The following is a 23030-nucleotide window of genomic DNA, read 5'->3' as shown; positions in this document are numbered from 1 at the left end:
ATTAATCTCATCTAAAAAATACCACCACGGCAATATTAAAATATGCTTGACTTAATATTGGGTACCATTGCCTAGCCAAATTGGTCCAAAAAAATTAGTCATCACACAGTAATTCCTCTGCCAGGTATATATCCAAGAGAATTGAAAACGTATGTCCACATATATCCAACTATAGTTAAGTGCTCTTACCAGCATTACTCATAATAGCCCAAAATGAAAACAACTAAAATGTCCACTCACTGATAAACAGATAAACAATAGGATATATATTTGCAGTGGATTATTATTCAGCCATAAAAAGGAAATACTGATACATACGACAATGTGGATGAACTTTGAAAACATTGCACTAAGTAAAAGAAGCCAGGTAGAAAAAGCCACATAGTAACTGATTCCATTTACATGAAATGCACAGAATAAGCAAATCCAAAGAGAAAGTTGGTAAGTGGTTGCCAAGGGCTGAGGGGAAGGGGGAAATGAAGAATAACCACTAATGGGGGTAGGGTTTCTTTTAGGGGTGATGAAATATTCTGAAATTAGACAGTAGCGATGGTTGCACAACTCTGTAAATGTACTAAAAGTCATTGACTTATACACTTTAACACTGTGGATTTCATGGTATATGAATTATATTTCAATAAACCTGTTAAAAAGATACTTAAGACTCCAAGCATATGTGGTCCCAGCTACCTAATAGAAAGAAGCTGGGGTTGCTTCTAAAATGCAGAATGTATGCTGAACCCCATAAAAGAAGAGTTGAGGGGGGGATGCGAACCACCATCTCCCAGGCATATTTTGTGTCTCAGGAACTGTGTCTATAATCAGCTCATTTAATCATTCTTTAAAAAAAAAAAAAAAAAGGCCTTGCAAATTAGTTGTTATCATCCCTATTATTTTCTATTGGGAAACTGAGCCTTTATTTAAATTAGTGGCCAAAGTCAGTCAGCTAGCTAGTTGGGACTGGACTCGGATCTGTCTGACTTCAGGCTCACTGTCATTCTACTGCACCACACTGCTCCTGGTGGAGAAGCCCTTTCCCCGGCTGGACAGAGACCATAGGGACTGCTGCTCAGCATGCTGGGCTGGTTGTTCCCAGGAGCAGAAGGGATGAAAGGCTGAAGGATGCTTTTGGAGAAAAAGCAAAGGAATTAAATACAAAATGGAGATTGTTACTCTTATGGTAAAGAAAACAGTCAGGTCTAATTTTTTTCATTATAAGAGTGCCACAAAGGGCCAACAAAGAAAGTGACAGGGAGAGAAAGGGGACAGCAGGATCCATGAGAGCAAAAGGAAGAACAGAACCCAGGAACATGAGGGTAGAGCAGGCTCGTCATGGACCACTGAGAGAAAAGAGTGTCCCCCTGGGCGCCTGGGTGGCTCAGTTGGTTAAGCGACTGCCTTCGGCTCAGGTCATGATCCTGGAGTCCCAGGATCGAGTCCTGCATCAGGCTCCCTGCTCAGCAGGGAGTCTGCTTCTCCCTCTCCCGCTCCCCCCTCTTGTGCTCTCTCTCTCTCACTCTCTCTCTCAAATAAATAAATAAAATCTTTAAAAAAAAAAAAAGAAGAAAGAAAGAAAGAAAAGAGTGTCCCCAGAGCAGTCAGCTGACTTGGTGAGAGACGTAGCCGTGTCGATGGTGAGTTTGACCAGAAGCCAGGTGGGAATGTTTCTGAAGCCAAAATAAAAGTCCTTTTCACCTCGAGACTAAAGTGTTACCAAAGGAGGTCACCCTGGGATGCTCTAGGGACCCAGTACTGAGGCTGTAGACAAAGTGAACTCTTTTGGAGTTCATTTCTAGCTAGGGTCTGTGGATTCATAGGGGATTCCTGGAACCCCTCCCAAAATGTGGAAATATGTTGTATGTATGCATCTTTTTCTGGGGAGAAAGTCATCGGGTTGTTAAAGGACCTATGGCAGGAGGAGGTTTTAAAAAATTAGTTTAGATGTTCTCTGAAAGTGCCAGGCTAATTTTCTGGCTGTGTGATAGATTGTGTTAAATGGTCTGGCACTCCTAATTTTTGGAATAAAAATGAATTCTTAGTGAATGATCTCACTGCCTGCAGTGCTGTCTGAGTCTGTCCTGGCATTTGATAGAACTTGTTAGGGGATTAGGTAAGACAGGATGTTGGTACATTTGAGGTCATTAAACCAAGAAAGGAAGGAAAAAAAAAAAGAAAGAAATCTTGCTAAATATATTGTGGAATTGAACTAAATGCTGAATAGCTGAGGGACGTTCTTTGTGCTCTGTGCCAACACTTTTAAACCCTGCTTAGAAACAGACTGGAGCGGCAGAGACAGCTCCATCTAGATGCAGCACGTTGGTAAATGCCTGTCTTTCCAAGAAATACTGTTTTACTTGTCCTTTTATGGAGGAGGCATGGAAGGCTGTGATTTCCTGGGTTGCATAACATTTTTGTAAGCAGATACAACTAGTATAGAACCTCAAGAAACAACAAAGGCTACCTTTTCACCCGGCGACCAGCTTTCTCAGAGTTCTGGTTTCAAGACTGGGAGAATAATGGAGAATATGTCACAGAGAACCTACTATATATGAAAGGTTTTGTTAGATGAAATATAACCCCCAAAATTTATTTTCTGTCTTTTCCTTCTTTTGGGGGGGGGCATTCTTGAGTCTCATTTTGAATTTACTATGCAGAAAACACTTTTTTTTTTTTTAAAGTAATCTCCACGCCCAACGTGGAGACCAACTCAGGGCTTGAACTCACAACCCTGAGATCAAGACCTGAGCTGGGATGAGTTTGTGCTTAACCAACTGAGCCACCCAGGTGCCCCAGAAAATGCTCTTCAAAATGTATTGGATGAGTCATGGTGATGGTTGCACAGCAAAATTAATGTACTTAATTCCACTGAACTGTACACTTCAAGATGATTAAAATGGAACTTTTATGTTTTATATGTTTTACTGCACTAAAAATACATATTGGATGATACAGAAGGAAAACCATTTACCTTTTGAGATGGGCATTCCAAGTATCTTTATGTGTTAAGTATAAGCCCTTTCCTCTGTGTGATATGAGTGTATAAATAATAGGCGAAAGCATATGGTCCCAACCCTGCGCCTCACTCGCCAGCCGTGGGACCTGAGACGTGTATCCAACACAGATGATAAGCCCTCCCTAAATGCTGCTTTCCCCTTCCCATGCTCTCCTCACACCAGTTTCCTCATCAGTAGAAGGAAGAGGTGGATGAGAAACTATGGACTCTGAGAAACAAACTGAGGGTTCTAGAGGGGAGGGGGTGGGGGGTTGGGTTAGCCTGGTGATGGGTATTAAAGAGGGCACATTCTGCATGGAGCACTGGGTGTTATGCACAAACAATGAATCATGGAACACTACATCAAAAGCTAATGATGTAATGTATGGTGATTAACATAACATATTAAAATAAAATTTTAAAAAAAGGAGGAGGTGGAATTCTGTGATCTCCAAGGTCCTTTTAGCCCTGCTGATCCCTGCTTTGTGAAACAGACAAACAAACAAAAATAGGTCAAATCCATCGGGACAACCGCTGTCCCCTGTGTTTACACACAGCAGCTTCTGCCACTTCTGACTTTCGCTGTCCTCGGCTCCCTATTTTTTTCTTTTCCTCAGCCTGCAAAGAATCATCATAAGCTTAGAAAGGGGAATGAGAAGGAGAGAGGATTGAGGTGGCCCAAGACAGAGGGCTGGGGTGAGGGGCCTCGCGGTGGGCATCAGGATGGGTGCTGTGCCTACGCTGCAGCAAGACTGGAGTTGGCTCTGATCGTGCCGCGCGGCTGTGGGTACTGTGGGATTCAGAGCCACAGCCCCAGATTCCCTGAAGGGTGTATGACCACTGCAAGATTCAGCACAATTGATTTTTACACGAGGCCGATGGTGGCAGGAACGTACAGACTGTAGATCCAGAGAGAGAAGCTGAGTTTGTCCTGTGAGGAAAAAGCGGCAGGAAGCAGAGTGTGTGCAGGGGGAGAAGAGGATTATGAGGGTGCAGGTGGCAGCCGGAGGGGATGGTGAAGGCAGGTGTATGGCCAGAGTCTCCAGTCAACCCCCGTTGAGCTGGAAGCAGATGAGATCTGGCTGGAATAAACCAAAGCATAGATACAACTATGTGCTGAGTCTCGTGAGTCCTCCTAGCAAGTCATCCAACCTGGGGTGATCCTGGGGACTTTCAGTGCCAAGCGGGAACTGAAAACACAGAAGCCAGTTACCATGACAATAGCAGTGGACCAGGTGAGAAATGATGGTGACTTAGGGGAGTAGAGATGGAGAGGGGTAGACAGACTGGAGTTAGAAGTTGAAGGTAGAATCAACAGCACTTGCTGATGGATTAGATGTTAGGAAGGGAGAGAGGAAAAGCTAAGAAACCTATTCTGTTAGTTTTTTAGCTGGAACAAGTGGGTCAATGGTATTGCCTTTTCCTAAAAAGGTTTATCATGCCCCTCTTGAAGAACATATGCCTCACCTGTCTTCAGGGTCCTTGGCCAAACTTGTTGCAGCCCTCAGACCTGCAGTGAGCTCTATGTGGACCTCGCCAGCCTCGCTTGGGGACAGCCCACCAGCACCTTGCCTTGTGTGAGAACTGCTTGGCACCCACACCTGTGCAGCTTGGAAGTCAAGGGGCACCTGCCCCTGACAGATGAGGGCAACAGGCACTTGCAGCTCCCAAAAGGGGTAGGACTTTGCAGGTTTTTCTGGCTGATAAATGAGCACAGGCAGAGCTGAAGTTCTCAGATAAGGGGAAGGAAGCAAATAGCCCAGACCAAGTATGGAGCCTGGGAGAAGTCAAGGCAATGTTGGCCCATCCAAGTTCTCAAGAGACTGCCCTTCACTAAGTTGACAGGCAGCCCCAACAGGCATACACATTTGCATTCTTGCACATGAACTTAGTCATTGACTGTGTGATTTCATGGATGATCTCTGACATAAGGATGGAAAATATGGTACTTGAACCCTAAATGGCACATCAGAGCCTGCTTCGGGCATTCTCTGCTTGGGCATTGCCAAGAATGGTGATGCTCTTCTGAGACTGAGACCCAGAGTGAGATTCCTCATACGGTGTTTTCACTGCCGTGTCCCATGACTAAGGACAGGTATCCTGTGCTTTAATTCACCTTTAGAGAGTGATCTGGGTCATTTTTTAATAAGCTACCCGGTAGTACTTTTATTTAAAGAGACTGCAATGGAAAAAGATTATTTAAGTCTAATTAATTCTAATTTAATTCTAATGTGTAAAATATCATCATTTTAGTACTAACAAGTTAATTAATTCTTTTTATATAAATAATCAAATTGTTGTAGGACCCGCAGCTTTGTCAGGTTACTTTGACATTTTACTGGTAGCCCGTGGAAGATTGATCATGTTTCCTTTGGGAAGAGGGATGTAGTCTCCCCAAATTATAGTGGATGGTAGTGTTGCTTAGGAAAGGGGTCAAGCAGACGTGGATCCAGATTGCATGTCATCTCCTCTCCAGCAGTGTGACCTTAGCCAAGGCATTTACCCTCTCTGAGCCATGGTTCTCTCATTCATCATGGCTCTCTCACCTGGCAGACGAGCTAATAATACCTGTAAAATTCCTAGCGTAGTTGCCAGCACACAGAAGTTTTCAGCAAATGGAACTTACTGTTATGATTATGTGTAAATACAGGCCAGTATTTTTTTTAAATATAAAGCCTACAGAAACCCCCAAAGTATTTCAGGTTGTGTATTTTCAACACTCGTTTTCTTTTTGGCTTTTTCTTTTCTGAATTGTCAATGGCAAGTGGTTCTGAAATAGCACCATCCTTTTATAAGAGAGGTGAACATCTGGACAAACCATCATATTTTGGGAACATAAACATGTTGAATATCAAAGAAGTGAATTTTCTAGCTTTCGTTCTCCAACCAGAATAACTTGGTCCCAGCACCTGAAACGTGTCAGTGGAAACTTTCAGAGACATTTTCATCTTAATTTTCTCCATCCTGTCTGAAATGGCTGCGTCTTTCTGTGTTGTAGTAAAAAAAACAAAACAAAAAAAACAAAAAAACACACATTTCCTTGCATCACCTTCCCATGCCAGTAGAGCAAAACACAAAAGCCACAAGATCTATGATTCAAAGGTCTTCTGCCATATACAAGTGACTATTTAAGTTGCTTGAAATGTAGTTTTTAAAAATTCATCTCTGTAGTTTCCAAAAAATTAACCCCTTTCTTTTTAAAACCCTTCTGGCCATAAAATGGTGTGTGACTACTCAGTCTAGTGTTTCTGAGTATGAATAAGGATGCCAGGGCCACTCTCAGTTTACATGTTTATTGCGAAAGCTGTCACCAAAATTTTAGGAGTATTTTACATAGCATGAGGCCAGTGGAACATTTGAGATTTGACCTTTTCTACAGATGATGGTCTCTAAATGCAATTTGTACTTTTGGAACTAAGTTTTGAACTCTTTTTGTTTTGTTTTCCCAGCACTGTAATTTATCTTTCTACTCAAACCAGAGAGAAAAAGTGATGGGATTGTGCCTCTGTGTGTGTGTAGATGTGTTAGAGCCCTTTATTAGCCCCCAAAATCAGTAGTCCAACTTGGGGCAGGGGACCAGAGTGGCATTTTAAGGCTGGGCGGTCAGGTTGGCTCGATGGTACCATCCAAGTACAGCCCTGCTGGGATACTAAGCAAAACCCAGTAAGTATTTTGCCTCAAGTGATAATACAGTGAAGAGAATTAACTTAAAAACCCTGTATCCAAGAGTATGATGTCCCTTGTCCTTTTAAATTTAGGCAAACCTGGATTCAGGTTCAAACAAGAACATAAACCAATCCTCAATATTTTGTTTTGTTCTCTTTGTATCACTCTAAATTTCAGTAAGGTGAGAAGAGGTGGTGAGGATAGGAAAGAATTGACAACAGAAGGACAGGGGAGGCAGTTTTGGAAACTGGAAAAGCATTAAACCAAACCACTTTTATGTTTCTTAGAATTTATGTTTTTAGTGTTAGGTTTGTGATCTAGATAAAAATACCTCCACCTGTAGTTTCCTGGGAAAAAGCAAATAGGGTTTTGCTCATCACATCCCATTAAAACCACTAAGAAAATCTTCGCTAGGAGTTGAATTGTAGAGACAAAGATGCAATCAGCCTCACTTATACAGGAGGTACCTTCTAGAAAACCTGATCATTTCACTGCTAATTGGTATAAATGTTCCCTTGCCCGCTGCTTGCAGCTCCAGATCCACTTGTACTTCTGTGATTGTTGCTGTAATTAAATACCATTTACTTTTTCTTGGGTTTAAGAATGCAGGTCCCTCTGACTTTTTCTCTTAAGTAAATCTATGTTTGTGCAAGAGGGAATTACAGATAATTTCCCATATCTGGGATATGTTACTTTACTTGTAAGTGAATGAATAGTTATCATTCAACTATCTCTTTTTAAACTTTCCCCCAGCTTCTCTAACAGTAACTATGAAGAAATGAAAAAGCTGTGCTTTCATGCTTAGTGTAGCATTACCATATCTACTCACCCACCTTTTCCTAAGCACAGTCCTGTGAACCACTTCAAGGCTTTGTGAGGTCTTCAGAAATCAGTCTAGCTCAGAAACACCATGAGGGCAGGAAGTGTCTATTGCTCTCATTCACCATTGTTTTAAGACACTTAAATGGTGCCCAGCACCCAGGAGAAGGCCGGTAAAAACTTCTTGAATGGGTATTGTCCAGTGGGCTTCTGGGGTCTGAAGTATGTCCAAGAAAACTAGTATGTAAGGCAGCCTAGAGCTGCAATGTCCAATAAGGTAACCAGTAACCATGTGTGGCTATTCAAATTGAATTTAAATACATTAAAATTAAAAATCAGTTCCTCCGTTGCCCAGTTGCACTTACTGAGTATTAAGTACTCAACAACCATATGTGGCTGGTGGCTGCCATAGTGGACAGCACACATATTGAACATTTTCATTATCACAGAAAGTTGTGTTAGTGCTGGTAGAATATCATTAGTAGAGACCTAAGTGGGTGGCTCCAGTCTTTTTAAAGTGAAATTCCCGTGTGACCATGATGTGCACTCATGATCCAGATATAGCCCTTTCATGTCTCTCTCCCCAAAACTGTAGGAATTCAGTCAAGGAAGGTGGGTGGCCCACAGAGGGGGCTGGCTATCTCTTTGAAACTGAAAGCCAAACAACAGTGGGGCTGTAGCAAGACTGACATTATGGTGGTATAGACTTATTTGACTACACTAGTTAGTATGTGAAATATCTGTACCAATTAATAAAGAGCTGATGTTTCAGTCTCCTCCAGTACCTACTTCCTGTGGCCCAGAGGCCCTGGCCATTCAGCTAGTATCCTCCACCCTCCCCTTAATCCAGCAAAATGAGTTAGCTAATGCCAGTCCCATCCCGGGGGCTCGGAGACTGCTCAGGGAACCCCCCACCCCAGCACTGGAGGCCTCAGATTAATGGGTGCTACACAGCCTCCAGGAGGGACTGCCCCCAAAGACTTTTTCTAAGGGCGGCCTTATCACCACCATGGCTGAGTCCCAGATCACAGAACCATTGACTTCAAGAAGACCTTAAAATCATCTTATCCTACCCATTCATTTTACTGAAAGAACAAGTCACAGAGAGTCACCCGGACAGTTTGTGGCCAATTTAGAGATAAAACTTTAATCTCCTAACTTGGTACTTTTTTTTTTTTTTTTGCTACATCTTCCTGTTGTCAGTTTCCTTAGCTATGAAATGAGGATTAATAGCTTTATGCCTCAGAGAGTTGCTAGTAAAAAGAATAATGATACCCCACAATTTACATCTGTCTTACAGTTTGCAAATACCCTTTTGTATACATTCCTCCCAAGAACCTGTGAAAGGTGTTAGGCTCAGAGGCAGCGAATGACCTCCCCAAGAAAACAGAGCTGCTGTGATAACAGACGTCTCAGTCTCTTAGGGCTTGGGAAACTATAAATTCTTTTGTAAATGTAAGATAACATAACCACATGGTATTACTAGTTTTTAGCTTGTGGTATTTTGAAGTTCAAGATTTAGTGACATTGAAAGTGGTAACTTTGTTCAAACGACGCATTTTTTTTTACTTTGATAATGTGCCAATTGCACAGACTTTGGTTCAGCATTAAAACAGAAGTGGGCTGCTTCGAAGTGTATTTTTAAAATGAGAGAATCCAAATTTGTAATTAGCTTTAGAAATGTTAGTTGTGCAGTTTGAGTATATAAAGAGCTTCTGGTAATCATTTCTGTTATTAGTAAGTGGCTTATTTTATTTTTTGTAATATCCCTTAAGCAATTAGGCATTTTGGAAAAAGCAAAGTATGTTCTTTGAGGGGTCATTTCCTCTATTACTGCTTTTATTTTTCACATCCTATAGTCCTAGTATACTTACAAAATTAGCTACATATATGATTGTGGCAAAGAAAAATCATGTAGGAGCCATTCTACTCACTTGACACCTACCTGTCAGGAGAATGTTATTTAAATTATAAAGAGATGCCACAGTGTAGGAAATGATTCACTTCTTGATACATCTTTTGTCTTTTGGTCTTTTGATCATTTTGATCGAAACATCCCTTACTAAGATAAGATTATTGGGAAGATCAACTTGACACACTCCCAAAATAAAATGGGATTTTTTGTGTGTGTTTCTTTGTTTCTCTCTCTGAACCTCAGCCATTTTATAGAATATATTACATTCTACTATGGAGAAATTGAGTTATAGATAAGGAAAAGAGTGATGTTATTTTCATTCTATATAATAAAGAGGTATCTCTTCAGTTTTCTTTTATTAGCATATAAAAATGATGGCATTCTCTGAACCAATTATCCTATAAGTTTAAATAAATATAAGGGGAAAAGAGAAAGAAAAATTATCAGACAAAGCTATAAATGGAAAGAAACTTGAGGTTGTAAGTCCTGACGTTATCATTACCAATTTGTAGTCACATCTGGGAAGAATGTATTTGTGTGTTTGTTTTTTGAAATATATATTATGTGTGTATCTTCGTGTCTTCTCTGCATGTACCCTGTTCTGTGTTACAGAGCAGACTCCTATCATACTCTAAGAGATATGGCCTCCCTCCTCTACATATAGGACCTTCAAAATGTTTATTATTATCTAGAGTTTTCTTGGATTTTATTTATGTCATTTCCCCCTGCTTTGTGTAGTTGCTGTAGGGGGTGCTGATCAAAAAAACATAAAGGTAAGGTTTGTGGTTTATAACCAGACTTGGAGTCATGGTAATAAGACCCTAGGCTTGAATAGGTCTTTGAAATTCCAAACTTCTAATTCCTCCAAACTTATTAGGGTAGAAGGGTGATTGATGAGTGAGCACATACTTTCAAACTTTGCAGCTACCAGTTTTTAAACCAGTGCACTCAGCAGTAAATGAGATAATGCACACAACGAACCCAGGACCAGAGGTGACACATCGTAAGCACTCATAAGGGTTAGCACTCATTATTATGAGCTTGTCTGATTTGATTTTGTCTTCACATCTCTTTCTGCTCCCTGATGGCCATGCTGAGTAGCAGCAAAATGTCCAAGAAATACAAAAACACCAAAAGGAAGAGAAACACAAGTCCTCAGTAGCCTAGAAACAGAATTTATCAACCCACAAATAATTAGCATCTGATCGTCTGTCTTCTTATGATGATGTGTGAATTATTTCCATACCCACCCCCATACCTTTTTCCAAGTTAAGACCCCATGGACGAGTGACAACTCCTCCATTGCTCAGATCTGATTCAGTCTGCTTTAATGAGGTTCCATTTGATGGTAAACTCACGTTAATCCCATTCTCTCTTGTTATGTGAAAGACAGTGAGCTGTTCACTATCTTCTGCGTAAGAAAAACAAAAATAAAATCTCCTAGGTATGATTATCATTGATCAGAGCTTTGTTAAGATGTCTGAGAGGCAAGTGTATTTTTTCCATGCCTATGATAATGTGGATAATGAAACAAATTAACCAGGCACTCATGCTCTGTTAGGAGTGTAAATTGGTATAGCTTTTCTGGGAAATCATCAAGACCCTTAAAGATCATACCAGTTGACCCCATAATTCTTTCTCTAGGATGTACCTAAGATAGTATTCAGAAATTCAGACCATGTGATATTCAGATATATCCCTCACAGTGTTATTTGCATTAACAACAAAAACTATAATTCCCAAAATGAAATCATTACATAAAACTCTTTTCTTTGGGATATAATATTACAGAGACATTGAAAAACATGTTTTTGAAGTGTTTTTAATAATTTGGGGAAATGCTCACAGTCGTTTTAACATTGAATGAAAAATAGAAACAAAATTATCCGGGCACCTGGGTGGCTCAGTCAGTTAAGTGTCTGCCTTCGGCTCAGGTCATGATCCCAGGGTCCTGCTCTGCGGGGAGCCTACTTCTCCCTCTCCTTCAGCCTCTGCTTCTCCCCTTGCTTGTGCTCTCTCACTCTCTCAAATAAATAAATAAAATCTTCTTAAAAAATGAAAAAAAAGAGAAAACTCTGAGTATTTCTATGTGTCTGAAAAGAATACTGGTCCACAATCTTTATTCCCAATTCTGAATCCAAAAGCATTCCAAAATCAAAAGCATTTTTTTTGTAATTTCTTTGGTAGATATACCTGGCTGGAACTAATGTGAGATTCTATTTTATCCAATTTAAGAAGAATATATCTGTTCTGCTGCAGAAATATTATGAAATATGGCTGCTCCAGACCCTGATGGAATATTATGTGATAAATGGTTGTTGCACCAAAATAGTTTTAAAATCCAGACAATTCTGAATTCTGAAACATTCTGAAGCTCAGGAGTTTCAGTTAAGGGGTTGTGGAACTATACAACAAAATATCATTAGTGATTTGATTTATCAGTGCCAAGGTTATAGTTAATCTTTTTTCTTTTTTTTAATTTTATTTAAATTCCAGTTAGTTAACATATAATGTTATCTTAGTTTCAGGTGTACAATATAGTGATTCAACAATTCCATACATCACCCGACGCTCATCACAACAGTGCACACCTTAATCCTCTTCACCTATTTCACCCATCTCCCCCCCCCCCACCTCTCCTCTGATTTATTCTCAACAACTAAGTCTGTTTCTTGGTACTTTTTCTTTATGCTTTTCCATATTTTCCAAATGTTCTACAATAAGTATGTATCAATTTATCATCAGAAAAAAGTACTAAAAATAAACATTTAAGGCATCAGAGAATCATCTCATTTCAGTCAGAATTCCTGAATTTATCATTAGCTTCCTGCATCTTCCTGGTACTGCAGTTACACATGTCTCTTAAGCCAAGGTGTTCTGGTTTTTTGAAAGAAAAACATTCATGAGGTTGGACATTGACCCATCTCCAAACTGCTTTTGGGTTCAAAAGAGCCCCCAGTTAGGGATGCTCACCTTCAGGAAATACTCACGGAATAGGGTTGAGCCCAGGCATTAATACTATGGGCTATTTTATCATATTCTATTTATGGTTAGCAGGATGGCAGGAGGGAGGGAGAAACCTTAAGGTGCGAGGTTTACTCTGCTAATGGACAGCTCTTCCGCCCCATTCAGGTGGACACTCACTGACCTGTCACAAGGTTACTCTGCAAAGCTTTGGGGTCCATGCCTGAATGGATTGCTGTAGCCTTCTCATCTCTCCCTTCGCCCGGTTCCCTGCATCCTAAGACTCGAAGCCAGCACAGAGCCTGGAAAAATTACATGTAAGTTTTGACCAAGGTTTCTCTTTCCTCAAACCAAACAATGGTAAGAATTTTCTTAGATGATAATAGCAAGTAGCCTAAACCCACATGGGTTACTTTTCTTTTAACAAAGTATCTTGAAAATTCTAATTGAGGAAGGGAGCAGGGATTAGAATCTGCATATTGGAGGCTCCTTAATTCAGTGGATCTTTAACTTGCATCAGAATCACCTAGAGTGCTTGTTAAAGGACAGCTTTACACTGCTGCACTTAACATGGAATAAATTGTTCTTGTCCTCAGTGGAGAGGTGATTGGCTTATTCCAAAGCTAACACTAATCTTCAAACTATGTCAGTCCTGAGAACTTAAAACCCCACAAAAACCTGGACAAGTGCAGCAGAACAGATATATTCTTATTAAATTGGATAAAATAGAATCTCACATTAGTTCCAGCCAGGTATTTCTACCAAAGAAATTACAAAAAAAAAACCGCTTTTGATTTTGGAATGCTTTTGGATTCAGAATTGGGAATGAAGATTGTGGACCAGTATTCTTTTCAGACACATAGAAATACTCAGAGTTTTCTCTTTTTTTTCATTTTTTAAGAAGATTTTATTTATTTATTTGAGAGAGTGAGAGAGCACAAGCAAGGGGAGAAGCAGAGGCTGAAGGGCCTCATGCCCAGAATTTCTGATTCCGCAGACCTGGGGCAGGCTGGAAGGTGCTGTGCTAACAAGTTTCCAGGTGATACTGAGGCAGGTGGTCCAGGGACTCCACTTTGAGAATCACTGCTTTAATTCCAGTGTAACTGAAAGGATGAGCGATAAAGGGAGAAAAATGTATTAAATATTCAGTATGAAATGCCACTAAAGTAAGCTATTTAGTGCTTTACTGAATAGATTGACTCATCTCAAAAAAAGAGAGTTTTAAGGTCCTCTCAGCACTCACATTTGAAAGTCCAGCCAAGTAGGTGCCGTTATTCTGTGCCACTTTAAAGTCAATAGTACCAGTCATTCTTTGCCCTCGGATTTCAATGAGGGTGACTAACTGCGCTGTGTGAGGCGAAAATGACAGCTACGGTCCTTTTGCGGGCACGCTCATCATGTTTTTAGATACTCAAAAGGGAAAATCCTTTTTTCTCCTGGGTTGAGAAATCTATTGCTGCTTTTCAAAGTGAATCATCCTAGTCTTCCCTTTCCTCTCATACACTTAGATGGGACTTGATTTACAAACCACATGTGGGAAGAGAGGCGCATCCCTAATAAATAGTCCAAGTCATCAAGTCCAGGTTTTTGTGGGGTTTTAAGTTCTCAGGACTGACATAGTTTGAGGATTAGTGTTAGCTTTGGAATAAGCCAATCACCTCTCCACTGAGGACAAGAACAATTTATTCCATGTTAATGGAAAAAAGTGGAAGATTTTGGCTCAACAAATGTGCATTTGGATATATGTGAGCATACATGCAAATGTACATATGTGCCTATGAATATATATGCATTTTGTATATTTCTAGCTTTCATTGTAAGAATTTTAAACATTTTTCTTTTGTTTCATTGAGTTGCTATGAGTATAAAAATAGGATGAGTGATGTTGTCCAGGAAATGTATGAGAAATTTCTGGGCATTTTAAACCTGTGGATAGCATTGTGATTTATAACATTTTACTTGGTATGGTAAAATGTTCATTCAGAGTAGCTCTTAGGACGTACAGTTCTTTTATTAGAACTCACAGAAATTGAGAATTATCACTGTTAATAAAGCAGTTCCAAAGCAGACATAATGAAGGAGCTTATCTATTGCCTACCCATTGGCAGAGCCAAAAATCCTGGTTATAGATTTAAGTGCGTGTATTTAAAATGAAAATCACAGAATCAGATAAATTAGGCAAAAAAGTGTGTGATGAAAGGTGTGATGAAAGAGTTCTATAAGAAACTAATCCAGAGCTGTCTTCTGGGCGCTGCCCAAAGCCTAACAGTGCTGGTAAGAGGGCTGATAGAGTTGTGAGTGATGTAATTATGTATTCTTACTCCACCCTCACAAACTATAACATCTCTGTCAAGCACTAATTATTCTGCACGGCATTCTTGGAATCGAGGTTTTCAGTGTATGAAGCATCTTCACCAGGTTATGGAAGAAGTAGGTTGGATCAAATGCTCCTTAATCGCCTTCCTGCTTTGGCGTCTGTGAGTGTCCATGTTTACACCTCAGGTTTTCCTGTAGGGATGACCTTTAATGTCAGTCAGTTTCATGAGTACAGGCTGGGGAGGGAAGAAGGCTGCTCTGACACCCAGGTGACTTGCCTCAGGTGATTCCACACGGAGAGCTCCTGCCAGATGCGGCAGAACCTGCCTAGGTCACTCCCTGCCATCACTGTGCACCTAGAGCATCTCTGTAAAAGTACCATGCTTGTGTGGGGACAAGGGGCATGGGAACCTTCTCTCCTTTCCACTCAATTTTGCGCTCAACCTAAATCTGCATTAAAAACTAAAGTTTACTGGGGCGCCTGGGTGGCTCAGTTGGTTGAGCATTTTGCCTTCGGCTCGGGTCATGATTCCGGGGTCCTGGGATCAAGCCCCATGTTGGGCTCCCTGCTCAGTGAGGAGTCAGCTTCTCCCTCTCCGTCTGCCACTCCCCCTGCTTGTGCGTGCTCTCTCTCTCTGTCAAATAAATAAATAAAATCTTAAAAAAAATAAAAAATAAAGTTTATTAATTAAAAAAAAACAAACTAAATACCAAACAGTATGACAATTCTTCAAAAAAAGTAAACATGGAATTACCATATGATCCAGCAATTCCACTTCTGGGTATGTACCTAAAAGAACTGAGAGCAGAGACTTGGACAGACGTTCCTGTAGCATTATTCACAATAGCCAAAAGGTGAAAGCAACCCAAATGTCGATCGGCAGATGAATGGATAAGAACAATGTGGCATATACATACAATGGAATATTATTTGGCCCTAAAAAGATACAAAATTCTGACACATGCCACAACATAGATGAACTTTGAAGAAACTAAATGAGATAAGCCAGATACAAAGGGACAAATGTTGTATGATCCCACTTATATGAGGTGTCTAGAGTTGTCAGGCTTATAGCCAGAAAATAGAATGATAGGTGCCAAGGTTTGGGAACAGAGGGGAATGGGGAGGTGGTGTTAAATGGGTAGTTTCACTTTGGGAAAATGAAAAAGTTCTGGAGATGGACAGTAGCGATGGTTGTACAACAGTGTAAATGTACTTAATGCCACTGAATTGTACTCTTAAAAATGGTAAATGTTGGGGCACCTGGGTGGCTCAGTCGTTAAGCGTCTGCCTTCGGCTCGGGTCGTGGTCCCAGGGTCCTGGGATCGAGCCCCGCATCGGGCTCCCTGCTCCGCGGGAAGCCTGCTTCTCCCTCTCCCACTCCCCCTGCTTGTGTTCCCTCTTGCTGTATCTCTCTCTGTCAAATAAATAAATAAATAAATAAAATCTTTAAAAAAAATGGTAAAGTTATGTATATTTTACCCCAGTAAAAATAAATTAATTAATTAATGATTTTTTTTTTTTAACTGATTACCAGAGCTCACTTTCCTTCCAAGAATGCTGTGCAGAATAACTAATCAGTGTTTGACAAGGTTGTTATAGCTTGTGAGGGTGGCATGAGAATTGACAGCTGTGTCCCTCATACCTCCCGCAGCCCTGATTCTTTCCCCGCACCTTTTGGGCAAGGGCAAGGGATCTACAGAATGTGTACTTCAGTCTCAGGGATGGGTTTCCTCTCAGGGCAAGGACACGTTTGTCAGAAACTACCAGAGCAATTTGCCATAAACAGCTGTAATCGCTACCAAATGCCACTGACACATACAGGAAAGCTGTTTCACTGTGATGGAGGAGTGTGTACCTACCTGTGCTCCTGTAATGGGACTGCTCAGTTCGTCTGAATTGTGTGTTCATGAATGAGTCTGCCTATACAGTGCCCCATAGTGCACGGGGTTATGGCACTGTGTGCATCGCTGTGAGACATACCAGGTCCTCATCAGTATGGTGGATGCTGAGGCACAAACCAGGGAATGTGGACTTGATTATAATATAGCCACCGACTGAAGCCTAGTAGAAAAAAGGGAAAGCTATGGAAGAAAATTAATAGCAAATAATTCTCCTCCAACGGGGCCTCAAATTATTATAAGGCCTGTTTTACAGACTCCAAATGAAATATAATTTACCCCTCATCACCAAATCACTGTCATATTAGGTGTTAGTGTAGCTGTAAATCACCGAACAATCTAGTGAGTCCTGCAGTTCTGTGAGGAATATGCAGGATTGAACTTATTACTAGGTTAGTCTCTTCCGGCCCTACTTTGGGGAGATTTTGCTTTTTTCTGTGTTTCTTGAAAGCTGGACTTGGAGAATGATCAGCAGATTCTCATGAGACCCAGTAGCCAGGCTTTCTTCAAACCTCTTGTATTACGTTCAGGGCCTGCTCTTAGGTCTGACCAGGGCTTGTAATTCCTGAAGAGCAGTGCATAAGGACTCATAGTTCCAAAAAGCTCAGAAACCTCTGTCCTAAATTATCCCACTCCCTCTTAGGAAGGAGGAAGGAATAATCAGGGAATAACCAAGATTACTTGTGTGTGTGTTTGTATGTATTTGGTTTAAGGAAAAGGTATAACCAAGAAAGAGAGAAAATAAAGTCATCAGTGTTAAAAGTACAATATGTATAAATCAGTCCCATCATTTCTACCCAGACTTTTCAAACCTGCTTAGAAATAAACCCTCTAGGTGATGGAGACAGGGCCAAGTAAAGGTTTCAGCAGCTAAGATACCAGAAACTGGAATTAAAGGTTTTTACAGAAAAGAAAATCCAGGGCAGCAAGTCAAAGGGAGAGAAAAGCAAGTGTTTATTCATCCTTGACATCCACATGTGGCTGGCTGCACCCTGAGCTTGAGTTGAAGTGACATAGCTATAGAATCAAATCAAAATAGATTCAGCCCCATGAGTTCAGAGACCATGATTTTTAGATGGACACACTGACACAGATTTCCCCCCAGAGAAGACCAGCAAACCAAGTCTCCCAGGTGGAATGACATAAGGTAGAGAATACCAACAAAGATAGACCCTTGGGGGCTCCCCTTGTAGGCTCTCAAGTTTCCTAGGAATCAAATTGCCTGGTTCCAGACACTGAATTCATGTTTAGTGATGGCTTAGCTACCTGGAACCCAACTAACCAGAACCCTGAATTAACTAACCTTCACATTTCCCCACCCCCACTTCACCCCCTCCCATACACCCCACCCTACCTACCGCACACATCCCACTTCCCTTTTTCAGAAATAGAGATTCAGAAAACAAGATAGCTTTGGTTTAGTAAAGATGGAGAATATACCCAGGAGGGTATCTGTAGCTAGTGACACTGACCTGCTGAATCATTGAGAATGGTTAAATGTTTTAAAATTAGGAAAAGAAACTGCTTTGGAAATATTTTCAACAAAAAGCATTTCCTAGCTGTCTGTCAATTAACCAGAAAATTGAAACAAACAAAAATCTTCTGGTCCTCAATTAGTCCAGTTAACTGAAGTTTTATTGTACCTATTTTCATGCCCTAATTAGTAATCTAAAACTGTTGATTTACTAAAGAGAAATACACCATTTTTATTCTTCCTGAAAAACTGTGCAGGTTTTGGCTTTTACTGCCTTTCCAGTGCCACAGTTTAAATTTCAGATATTCTCCTTATGTTTATTATGTTTGGAAGCACTTTAAAAGTTGTGATATTAATGATATTAAGAGTAATATGGAAAATAATTTTATGAACATATGTATTTAGTTCCTAGAGTCATTGGAAAACCGTTGGCATAGTTTTGAAGCCAATTCTGTTGTGGTTTTTTTTTTAGGAATCTATGATATATTTATTTGTAGCATTCAGTTTCACAGTTATGTTCTGCTCAAGGCATCATCAAAATTAATTTTCATTCTCTGTGTATACCCCTAATGGTACAGATAGGGATGATATTACCAGCACGGTAATATACATTAATATGTAAATCAAAAATTTCAAATGATATTCCCTGTGAGTCTCCAAATAAACTCAGCCATGCATATTATAAAGCTGCTTTATAATATGTGATTATCAGTTGTAGCACCAATAGTTTATCAGCTTCTTCTAATAATTTCCAACCTATTTCTTTTAGAAATTATTTGTATGCTCTCTGGGATGTGCCTTTCATTAGCAAGGTGACAGCTCTCTCTGAGCCATGATTTAACCCAGGTGGGGTCACCACACTCTTACAAGGACACCACCCACCCTCCCCGATTAAATTGATCGTTGTGATGGCTCTAGCATCTGGAGAGTGCCCAGACCATGAATCATGATGAGGAAGAGCTGTATTTGCAAAGGTCTGGAGTGTAGCAGGATTCTTAGAGTCCTTGTAGTACTTAACTAGAAGCTGTAATCTATTGTTTCTAGTAGATTTTTCCTGTATTTCATGTCTGACTTGTCACCAGGCCAGATTATTATACTGGGTTCCATGTATTAAGTGTTTTTAATTACTAGGAAGAGCAGAATCAGAGAATAATTAATTGTTTCCTTTCATCAAAACAGAAGTAACTTTATTTTCCTGATTATGAAAGTGATATGTTTATTGTACCTAATTTATAAAATAACAGAATAAAGAATATAAATTATCTATAATCCAGCTACCTAGATAAAACCTGTTAAATACTTTTGTGTATTTTTCCAGACTTTTTTCAATTAATCAAATAATTCCAAATTTATAAGCAATACTCTGGACTGATTATATCCTACAAATTTGGTGGAGTTTAGGAATGATGACTTAAGATATCAGTTTCTATGACAGTGATCTCCTAGTTTCTTATTTTTCTCACTTAAAATTACATTAATCAACTCTTATAAGAACAGATACCTGTGTAGACACACCATTATCTTTATCAAGTAGAAATCAGTTTTAACTGGTTTTTGGTTTTTTTTTTTCATTTCTGCACCTTGTCAAAAAAATGATTACTGAGTGGCCCTGCAAGATCCTAATGGGCCTCTGGAATCATAAAAGAAAGATTTAATTATGTACAAGATGGTTTTAGTGTTAGATCAACTAATTGTGTTCTAGTTACTTAAAAATTCATATTCAGTATGCTCTACGGAATTTGCCAGAAATGGGAAAGTTTGGTTAGCCAGATCCCCCTTTCCCCATCCATAATCCAAACGATATGTTCTCCAGTAGAACTCTAACTTTATACCTGATGGTAACAAAATATGATTCAAATATATCCTTTCTTGTGCTACGAATCGAAGTTTTCTTTCAACTTTGTATCCTTTATCCCCCTTCAAAGAAACTTCTCTTCAAATTCTTCTGGTGTAGTGTTATAGCTCCTGGGATTGGGCTGATAACTGTGTGCTTCCCTTTGGAGAATGCTAGGACTTTGGTTTTTGTTTTTTTGGTTTTTTTTTAAGATTTTATTTATTTGACAGAGAGAGAGCACAAGCAAAGGAAGAGGGAGAAGCAGGCTCTCCGCTGAGGGGGGAGCCTGATGCGGGGCTCGATCCCAGAACCCCTAGCATCATGACCTGAGCCAAAGGCAGACACTCAAATGCCTAAGCCACCCAGGCACCCTGAGAATGCTAGGACTTTGGATCAGGATGAATCCTAACATGTAGTCAAGGTTAAGAAGGACTTTGAGCGCTGAAAGAAAACCCTGATTAACAAAAAAAAAAATAGGGGATTGTTAAAAGATTCATCTGAGAAACGTTGTAGGAATATTATCTGCAAGGTTTTTGTCAATAGAATAGGAAGTCTATGATAAGCAATTGCTAGAATAGATTTTGTTTTAAAAGATTGATCTATATTTGTCATGGGTATGACTAGGTCTTCTCCCCTGTACAAGACTGAAGTTCTTTGAAAGCAGATTCTTCCAGGTTCTTCTCTCTGCATCCCTTCACATCCTCTGTGTCCTTGTTTATAATCGGGACTTGGTATGTATTGAATTAATATTTCTGTGGCTCTTGAGTGACAGATGAATGAATGTGCTCAGTTCAGGTCCTACATTTTGCCTTCTTGCTACCGAAGTCAAGGGGTGCTTTGATAAATATCCGTGATTGTTAAATGCCCGGGTTGGTTGGCTACAGGTGTGGGGAAGTGGTATACAGTACTTTGATCCTCCCTAGGAGAAGGAGATGCTAATGTGGATAATAAGAATTTGCTTCTTTGTCTTTAGTTTCAGTTTGACCGCCTTGCTTCACTGAGTCACAGCGCTCGCTCTCCAGTGATGGGCATGCCATTTAAGCCCGAGACTGTCCCTTGGAGTGTTTATGACATTGGACCTGAATTTCCCATTGCATGAACAGCCAGCATTTGTCATAAAATTTCAAGGACCCATTAAGTTATTTGGTTTGTAGTTGACGTTGAGATTAACTTTCTCTAACCTAAACCAGTGAAAACCAAAATGCTCCTCACCACATAAAAGTTTTGCTTTCGCTGTGTTCAGACCCCTCCCACCTCCTCAGAGCACAGTCATTTGGAGTCTAGTTTGGGGGCGGTGTGGTTGTATCTCAGTGGTGTATGACCCACTTTTTCGTAACACTTAATTACCCATGTTTTTACAGCACTAGTCAGAAGGTCTGACGATAGTGGACTATAACCCAAAAACGGTTTTCTGATACACCTCATCAGGGCTGCTCTAGTACGGTGCGTTATCGGAAGAAGGTGTTAGCTCCGCAGGGCGTGTGTTAACTACCAGAGGATGACAGAACATTTCCTCTAGTTCCTGGATAATGAGCAAGCACACAGGTAAAGAAAGACGCCTTTCTCAGAGTTGCCTCCTTTTGTGTCTTAATTATTTTTGTTCGCTGACTTTTAAATATTGATCACTACCTGCATATGTTTGCTGTTGAGGTCTGCAGAGGGCTCGGAAGAACAAGCATTTTAATTGCCGCCCCGGGACCTTACTAATTTAACTTTCCATTACAAGTCTAAAGAGATGGTAAATCAAGAGTAGACTCTCATCTCTGTCCTCTGTGTGCCCCTAGAAAACGTCCTCTTCATCACTGTGCTTTTCTTGTTTGCTCTCGAAGCGTCTGTCTGTCAGCATCAGCCGCTTGGCGCCGCAGCTGAGTTTATGCTGGGTGGGCTGTCGGCCGTGAGGTGGGGACTGTGGCCAGAGCGGACAGGGAGGAGGGTGCACAGGAGCGATGGGGTTTGGCAAGGGGATACCGGGCCTTGATGAGCATTGTTCCACCGCGAACTAAAAGCAGATGTAGGGCAAGTGATAGTGACCCCACTTCGGTGAAATCATTTCCGACAGTCTGCACCGTTTTAGAAATGCTTCTGCTTCTGATAATCACTTTGGTTCATTTGAAGAACTTTTAAAACGCTGTCATTGTTTCAAAACAAAATGTGGTGTAGGTATCATCTTCCTGAATGTACAGAAATGTTTGTGGGTGCATTTCTTTGCTGAAAGTTTGTTGCCATGTGGCTCGCGGATCACGCTTGCCTGTGCGCTTAACGACATACCAGCATGGAGTCTTGGAAAACGCCTGTAGATAAGTCAGCGTTGTTTTCCCTGAAAGTCCTGATACAGAAAAAGAGTGAAAGTACCAACACTAACTGGAAAAAATGTCACTCATTTTAGCCTCTTTGCATCCCTTGTTAGGACAAACCCTGGGTTGGGTTTTTTTACATTTGTGAACTTGTGCGGTAGGTGGAGCAGTGTGGGTGGCCCAGAAAAAGTAGCGGTTAGAATAAGATTTTCCATTTATTGCCCTTTGTGCATGGCTAAAAATAAGATTCATACAAATCAGAATATGTAGTGCAAGCACAATCACTCTGTTAATTCTGATGACTGGCTTGCCCACATCTTTGCATCTGTCTGGTAAGTGGTGCATTGGGAGATAAATGTGACTCTGTTTAAGCAGTAAGAGGTGGCCAGGTTTTTGCGTTGTTTGTCTGCATGTGCTAGTTTATCAGCATTTTCCCCTTCCGAAGGGAGAAAGACACAACTCATACATAAACAAATTGTGTCGATGGAAGGTTGAAAGAAGAAGTGATAGGATCTTCTAATCTTTTTTTAAAAAGTAATTGCCTTGTTTGAAATGCTCTTTTAAAACATCCATCTTTTTGACTCATTGTTAGAAAGTTGTTTCTTGAAGACTCGTAGAACAGCAAGGGAAGAATTTCTTAGCGGTGTTGCCAAGAGATTAGCCACGTCTTCTGTTTGTGGATTGATGGGACTGGTGAGAAACGGGGGGGACAAGGATGAGGACATGCCTGTCCTGGAATGCCCTCCATGGACACAGATGAGGGGGCAGAAGTTAACCAAGTAAAAACTCCCCTTCCTCTGACTGCTGACTCTACTTCAACCACAGTAAGTGATAACATGTCAGTTTGTGGCTAG

At 40.5% G+C, this 23030-nt stretch overlaps 1 protein-coding gene across 4 annotated transcripts in view; it reads left to right on the top strand.

Moving 5' to 3' along the window:
- BACH2 (BTB domain and CNC homolog 2) overlaps positions 1 to 23030 on the top strand; it is a 350045-nt gene that overhangs the window by 185903 nt on the left and 141112 nt on the right. The window contains exon 3 of one of the 4 annotated variants that reach the window (XM_034991412.1): positions 12525 to 12673. The exons of 2 other annotated variants lie outside the window; for them this stretch is intronic. The gene's annotated coding sequence lies outside the window, so the exon portion shown is untranslated. Of the gene's footprint in view, positions 1 to 12524; positions 12674 to 19404; positions 21428 to 23030 lie in introns of those variants that run through there. One more of the 4 variants, XM_034991413.1, reaches the window with a different exon arrangement.

The sequence above is a fragment of the Mirounga leonina genome, unplaced genomic scaffold (genome assembly GCF_011800145.1).
Source record: "Mirounga leonina isolate KUSES-001 unplaced genomic scaffold, KU_Mleo_1.0 Mir_53, whole genome shotgun sequence".
Classification (NCBI taxonomy): Eukaryota; Metazoa; Chordata; class Mammalia; order Carnivora; family Phocidae; genus Mirounga; species Mirounga leonina.
Note: the sequence above shows the minus strand (reverse complement) of the source record. Positions and strands in the feature narration are given on the sequence as shown.